The sequence below is a fragment of the Benincasa hispida genome, chromosome 3 (genome assembly GCF_027475165.1).
Source record: "Benincasa hispida cultivar pf3 chromosome 3, pf3_genome.v1.1, whole genome shotgun sequence".
Taxonomy (NCBI): domain Eukaryota; kingdom Viridiplantae; phylum Streptophyta; class Magnoliopsida; order Cucurbitales; family Cucurbitaceae; genus Benincasa; species Benincasa hispida.
Genome location: NC_143480.1, coordinates 57,003,139 through 57,010,900, shown reverse-complemented (window position 1 = coordinate 57,010,900; position 7,762 = coordinate 57,003,139). Strand labels below are relative to the sequence as shown.

At 37.4% G+C, this 7,762-nt stretch overlaps 1 pseudogene; it reads right to left on the bottom strand.

The window, feature by feature from the left end:
* Positions 1-2,301: 2,301 nt before the first annotated feature.
* LOC150037399 (secreted RxLR effector protein 161 pseudogene) lies at positions 2,302-2,976 on the bottom strand (annotated as a pseudogene).
* Between the last annotated feature and the right edge of the window lie 4,786 nt (positions 2,977-7,762).

The window sequence follows — 7,762 nt, the reverse complement described above, 5'->3', positions numbered from 1 at the left end:
CTTGGATGATCGACCTTTGGGCTTGTTAATCTTCTTAGATGATTGGCCTTTGGGCTTGATGATATTCTTCGACAATCGGCCTTTGGGCTTGTAGAACTTCTTGGATGATCGACCTTTGGGCTTGATGATCTTCTCGGACGATTAACCTTTCAGCTTCTTGATCTTCTTGGATGATTGGAGTTTAGGCTTGATGATCTTCTTGGACGATCGGGCTTCGGGCTTGTTGATCTTCTTAGATGATCGGCCTTTGGACTTTTTGATCTTCTTGGATGATCGACCTTTGGGCCTGATAATCTTCTTGAAGGATTAGTGTTCGAACGAGGCTTCCGAAGAAACTTATTTCGTGGAGTTGAACTTGAGTTTGTATTGATGTTGATGTTGATTTTATGCGATGTGATTTGTGATGGAACATAAAGAACGTATGCACAGCAAAAGCGATGAGATCGACAACATTCTAATTGCATTAAAAAGAAGAATAAGCATGCAAAGGGTTAGAGAATACAACCTTCAAAGACTCCCGAGCTCGATCGACACCATGAACAGTAAGTCTCGCTATTCTCTTATTGAAGAACACGGTTTTGGGACCGTTATGTTAGTGAAAATAAGAGAATTTCACTATATTAAGTAGGAGAGTAAAGGGAATTTGGTGGAAGAATTAAAGTTAATTGTCAAGGAAGCATTAGTTTTTTAAAATTTCAAAAACAAATCCTTTTGTAGAGAAAACACAAGAAAAATATCATTTTGCATGTCTTCCATCTCAAACTCCATTAGCACGTAATCTCTAGGTATCAAGCTTTGGAAATGTCACTCTAAAGTCCCCTTAGTTAGTGGGAAAATCCAACAATTGGATTTTTCCACTAACTAATCTTTTAATATAAAAAATGAGAAATATTTTTCAAAATTTGGAAATTATTTAATCAAAACAATTTCAATTAAATAAAATAAAAAAATTTAATATCATATATTAAATTGTTTAAGACATATAACTTTGATTAATCACATTAATCAAGTTTAAAAGATACTTTCATGCTAACGATCAAGTATACTTTAAAAAATAACTAATTAATAAATTAATTATATAATTGTAAATTATATCTCATATGAAATACAATTTTTCCTAAAACCAAAATTTGAACATTTCAAATTCTTATTTCACCTAGTTCATCAATGTTATACGTATTAAGCTAGCAAGGAAATCCGATGGACCTACAGATCATGGGCTCCAATGATCTGAGACTAACCGGTCAAACTCTTTAACCTAGTTAAACAACATTCGTTAACTAACAGAATTATCCACTATAGCCTATAGTTGTACTCCCATCACTGTAGATATATTATGTGTCCATTTGATATAACTGTCATCAATAAGTTGATCCATCACAGGTTGTTCGTGACCTCAGCTAGGTCAAATACCGAAATACCCCTGAGTTACATCTTTTCTCCTTAAGTACCACTATCCCTCTAATGAATAATTTATTTAGGATCATAATCACTAAATCCATTCCCTCTCAGGCCAACGAAAGGATAAGATCCCTTGCTTAAGGCTCGGGATCAACAGGGAACAACCTTTATACTATCTCTAAAATGGGTAGGAGCGAATTCCATTTTGCAAATTCTATGTCCCTAACCATCTACCCGGTCTTATCCCTGAAATGGGAGACATATTGAGCAGCAATGTTGGGTTTAACCTGACCTATGCATAAAAGGGACAATCACGAATAAACAGGAGTTCATAGACAGCTCAGATTCAGATCAAGTTATCTAGGTCATCAAGAAGTGAAATTAATCAATGTTAATAGTAAACGGTGTTAATACGTAAAAGTGATTATTTCGGGGTCTGTCTTACACAATCTCATTATTTAGAACACCCCCCTCACATTTCTCTACATAAACGAATTGATCACATCATTTATGACACTTTACAACATTTGTAACAATCATAGAGCGGGTCGTATTCGATAGTATCTTCAAAAGTAGGTACCCAACTTAATCCAAGTAATATAGACGGTTTAGGCTATTTTACTCGAACTTCATCTAGTTTATGTCTCCAGATAAAATCTAAGTATTCATAACAATAGCAAAAGGTTTGTAGTTTATTGGATTTAGAATTATTAAATAATCAACAACACTTGTCTGAATAAACTTCATATATGTTTACTTTTTACAAAACTACGAGTTTTAGGACATACAACCCAACAACTAAAACTCCTAGTGGGTTACAACAAAGTTGAGTGCTGTGAGAGAAAACTAATACAATAAACTAGGGCATCCCATACCTACAATTTCTCCCGATTGCCTTATTTATTCTACTCGTAGTCCTAAACTCTTAAGGTGACCCACGAAAATCTTAGCTGGGAGGGCCTTAGTAAATGGATCAATAATATTGTCCTCATATGCTATTTTTCTCACAATAACATCTCCTCTTAGCACGATCTCTCTAATAAGATGATATTTGTGCTCAATATGTTTTCTGCACTTATGGCTTCTAGGTTCTTTAGAGTTTACTGCCCTACTGTTATCACAATACATAATGATTGGCAGTATGTCTGGAACAATTTCCAGATCATTTAGGAACTTCTTAAGCCATACTACTTCCTTGGCTGCTTCATAAGCAGCAACATATTCTGTTTCCATTGTGGAGTCTGCATTACAACTCTGATTAATACTTCTCCATACTACTGCTCCTCCATTTAGAGTGAACACCAATCGTGAAGTAGATCTCTTATAGTCTATATTGGTTTGAAAATCGGAGTTAGTATATCCCGTAAGGATCAAATCCTTATTTCCATATACGAGCACGTAGTTCCTCGTTCTTCTGAGATACTTGAGGATATTCTTAATAGAAGTCCAATGTTCATAACCAGGATTGGACTGATACCTACTGATAATCCCTACTACAAAGCATATATCTGGACGAGTACATAGCATTGCATACATCAGACTTCCGACTGTTGATGCATAGGAAACCCGTCTCATATCCTCAACTTCTTGAGGTGTCCTAGGACATTGTTCCTTTTACAAGTGTATTCCATTCCTAAAAGGTAAAAGACCTCTTTTAGAATCCTGCATATTAAACCTAGACAATACCTTATCTATATAAGATGTTTGAGACATGGCTAGCATTCTATTCTTTCAGTTTCGAACTATTTGAATTCGAAGAACATATTGCGCTTCTCTCATATCTTTCATCTGAAATTGGGTTGCTAGCCAATTTTTAATGAAAGTTAGGTATCCTAAATTATTTCCAATAAATAGGATATCATTTACATACAAAACTAGAAATGCTACAGTGGAGTTGTTTTTATATACATACGGTTCATCAACATTTTGTTCAAAGCAATAACATTTGACCGCAGTATCAAATATTATATTCCAAAATCTGGATGCCTGTTTCAATCCATAAATAGATCTTTTCAGTTTTCAAACCTTTTGCTCCTGACCATGTTCAATGAACCCTTCTTGTTGGACCATAAAGATCTTCATTTAGAAAGGCAGTCTTGACATCCATTTATCAAATTTCATAATTATAAAAAGTGGCAATGGACAAGAGTATACTAATTGATTTGATCATAGCAACAAGTGAGAAGGTTTCTTCATAGTCCACACCCTCAACCTAGGTCCAACCCTTTGCTACTAACCAGGCTTTATAGGTCTATACCTTCCTCGTATGGTCTCTTTTACGCTTGTAGATCCATTTACAATCGATAGGTCTTACCTCCTCAAGTTTATCTACAAGTTCCCAGACTGAATTAAAGTATATAGACTCTATTTCAAGGTCCATGGCTTTGATCCACTGATTTCGATCAACATCATCCATTGCCTGTTTATTTGTTAATGGATTCTCTAAGCCATAACCAGGTATGTTGACTTCGCTTTCAATTAAACCCATATCGCGGTCAGGCTGTCTCACAACCCTCCCACTACGTCGAGGCTCTCTCATCTCTTGAGTAGGATGTGATGGACTGGACGTACTTGATCTATTTACAACTCTCGTTGATGGGCAAGGCTGATCAACAACTTTTGTTAATTCATCTGTTGCATTATTTGAAATCTCTTCTAATACTAGTTTACTGCGGGGTTTATGATCTCAAATGTGGTCTTCCTCTAGGAATATGGCATTTGTTGATACGATTACCTTATCATCCTGAGGATCATAAAACTGACCACCTCTCGTTCCTTTAGGGTAACCTACAAACAGGCATAATTTTGCACCAACACCTCTCGTTCCAATTTCTTAGGATTTTGCACCAACATGTGTGCCGAGCAACCCCAGATCTAGAAATGATGTAAACTAGCTTTACATTCTGTCCATAACTCATAGGTGTTTCTGAAACACTCTTAGAGAGAATGTTATTCAAAATGTAAGCTGCAGTTTCTACTTCATATCTGCAGAACGAGTTAAGCAACCAAACATAACTCATCATGGACCAAACCATGTCCAACAAGGTTCTATTTCTCCGTTCAGATACATCGTTCTGCTGAGGCGTTCCTAGTGTAGAGAGTTGTGACTGAATCCCATGTTCTATCATATAGAACTGGAATTTCAAGTCCAAATAATCCCACCTCGATCTGATCCAAGTGTCTTAATAGAGTAATTAGTTTTGTTACACCCCACCCTGAGCCCGCATCCTAAGCCCAATGGGAGGCGTGAAGGACCACAAATACAAACCTTTTATGATACCTACGACCCATCTGAACCTCTTAACTCTAAGTAAACATTAAACTAAGGATGTAAACAATAACTCATTTTATTACAGCTTGTACAACGTTTATACAACTCTCAGGCTTACTATAAAGTTTACAATAACAATTGTAAAACCCATATGTGTGACTATGGTTATGGCAGACGTTGACCTTAGCTGAATGAGCTTCACAAAGCACAGTAAGTGGTAAGAAACTTCTAGAGTCTATTTCAACTCATAAATAATACAAGCAAATCCCAAATACGAGGTTAATACTCAAACCTCAGCCTTGAATGAGTCTGATCTCAAACTCTACCTATACTCACTGTAGATAGTCAACTGATACTAATCATAAAAGCTTAGTCTCTTGCATTCCATTTTTTTCCTATGTGCACATAGCTCCCCGCTTATGGGCTAAATAATTAGGCCTGCCAACCCTCTAACCATCCCATACAAGGTTCCTCCCGCAGGCTCAGGAACTAGACCTCTCGATCCCCTGACCATCCCATGAGGTTCCACTTGGGGCTCAGAAACTAGGTCTATTTACCCCATGATCATCCCGAACACATAATCTCATTCTTATGCTAATTACTCATTCATAACATATACAATTTATTCTAATAGATATGCTTAATACTTAAAAGGAAAGTACCACTCACCTTGGCAAAATAGGAACCTTTCTCTTAGAAGTTCCTTGGTTTTCTCGGCTCCCTTTTGAACCCTAAATTCCATATTCAATTTCAAGCTTAGATTACTTATAGTTACAAGCATTATCTCGATATACTTCCTTCTACAAACATGTTTTAAAATGTCTCAGAAAGCTTACATTAAAATATTAGCTCATAATTATGCATGCTTTGGTCGGAATCCTCAAAACATCAAGACTGGCCGAAGCATACTCGAAAGCTCGACCCTATTGATTTTTCCACACTCTTCAGCCTGATTCCTTAGAGCTTCTTCTCCAACAGCCCTATATTGAAAACTAGACTCTTAGAGCTTTTAGGTGGCTTTGGAATCACTCAAAACTCACGAGTATTCTGGAAGAACTTCTCGTCCCATGTTGATGCTACTTCCATACCTCACTGTCTGGCAGTATCTCCTCCTCTTGGAACTTCTTGATCAACGTATGGTCTTGCTACCAATGCATGCCCTTCATGATCAATGTATAATCTCCTCCAAATATACCCTCTAACACTCTTCCTAACATTCTTTAAAGAGGATTTTGAGTTATGAATTGAAGAAACACCTTGTGGTGGTATTTATAGGCCAAAGGAACTGATCCTTCTTAACTTTACTAAGCCTCAACGCAAGACACCTCCTAATTTGAAGTGTTTGAATCATGCTTTGCTACCGCCTACTTCTTTTCGATTTACCTACTTTAGTTGTCTTCCTCATGCATAAGTCTTCTTTGCATGAAACTCTATTCATCCAGTTCCTACTAACTCAAGCCCAACCTCCTCTCGGTATAGCCATTTTTCCAGGTGAGCTCATCAGCCTGGCGTAATGCAAACCTCAGCATCACCTAAACACGTAGCCCATCGTTTAGTCCATTGTGTAGCTCTTGCACTTCATCGCAAAGCTCCATTTTCTAATGAATCTCTCACTACAGCTTAACATCTAGCCCTCTCGCTATCGTTCATCATCCAGCCTTCTCGCTGTTGCCAATCATCTAATGTCTGCGTCCCATCGCATAGTGATCTCTTGCTCTTAACGATCTCGCTATCGCGTATCTCTCACTGTTAATGATCTCGATGACTCTCATTGTCTAGTGCATAGCCCACTGAATAGCTTCTATGCCTATCGTTTAGCTCCATCGTGTAATGCTGACGCCTATCGTCTAACACATCACTCCCATCGTCTAACGCGTATGCTTATCGTGTAACGCCATCACCTAATGTCTGCGTCTATTGCCCAGCCTCTGCCTAATGCATCGTCTAGCGTCTAAGTTTGTCATCTAGCACCTGCTCATCGTTTAGCGCTATCATCTAGTGCTATCATTTAGCTTCTACACTTATCGTCTAGTGCATCACTTCACATTGTTTAGCACCACCTGTAGCTACACAATCGTCTAGTGCATCACTCAGCGCCACCCACATAGCTATGCGATCGTTCGCCCAGCACCTTGCACTCAAGCTTCTCTCGCTCTCGCTCATGCAGCTTCAACGTATGAGCAACTTTTAGCAATGCCTCTTGCCAACGCTTCAGCCAACATGCGTCCAACTTTATATTCTCTATGCATGGTTGCCGCTTCAATGCTTAACTCCTTTAAACCTCTACTAACTTAGCCTCATCTCATGCATTTAATGTTTCCTAACACCACACACATTATTTCTTTTAGACTTCATACTTAGCCAATTTTCACTAGTCAAGGCTTAACTTCAAGCTACTCAAAGAAAATCTCTTTAATACTTAGAAATTTTCCTTCTCTTTAACATTGGATTGAACTTATACTTAGTTAATTCCCTTAATTGCCTGCTTAACTAGGGAAATTGAGATCTTGGTTTCACAGGTTCTCAACCTCGGTCTTAAATTCCTTGAACTTTTCAAAAGCTTCAGACTTAAAATGAATTGGGTAAATGTAATTGTACCTTGAATAATCATCTATAAAGCTAATGAAATATTCATAACCTCCCCGTGCTTTAAAACTCATCGATCTGCAGAGGTCCGAACGCACGAGCTGTAAGGTTTCTTTGGCTCGAAGACCTTTTCCAGAAAAAAGATCTTTTTGTCATTTTTCCTTCGAGACATGATTTACATGGCGGTAAAGAGACATCTTCTAACTTGTATAGAAGATCACTTTTAGCCAGTCTCTCAATCTTGTTAAGATTAATGTGGCCAAGTCTGAATTGCCAAAGATAGGTACTCTAAGAAATGCATTGCCTTTTTCTTTCAGTTTCAGCTGTTTTAAACATTTCTGTGTTATACAACTTCAACTTTAGGTGGTTTTAACTTATATAAGTTACTTTCAAAGTTTGCAGAACATATTTGTATACCTCTTTTTGTAATGAACGCTTGATTAAGACAAAAGTTTACTTTGTATAAATCTTCCCATAAATAGGAAATAGATATCAAATTTCTTT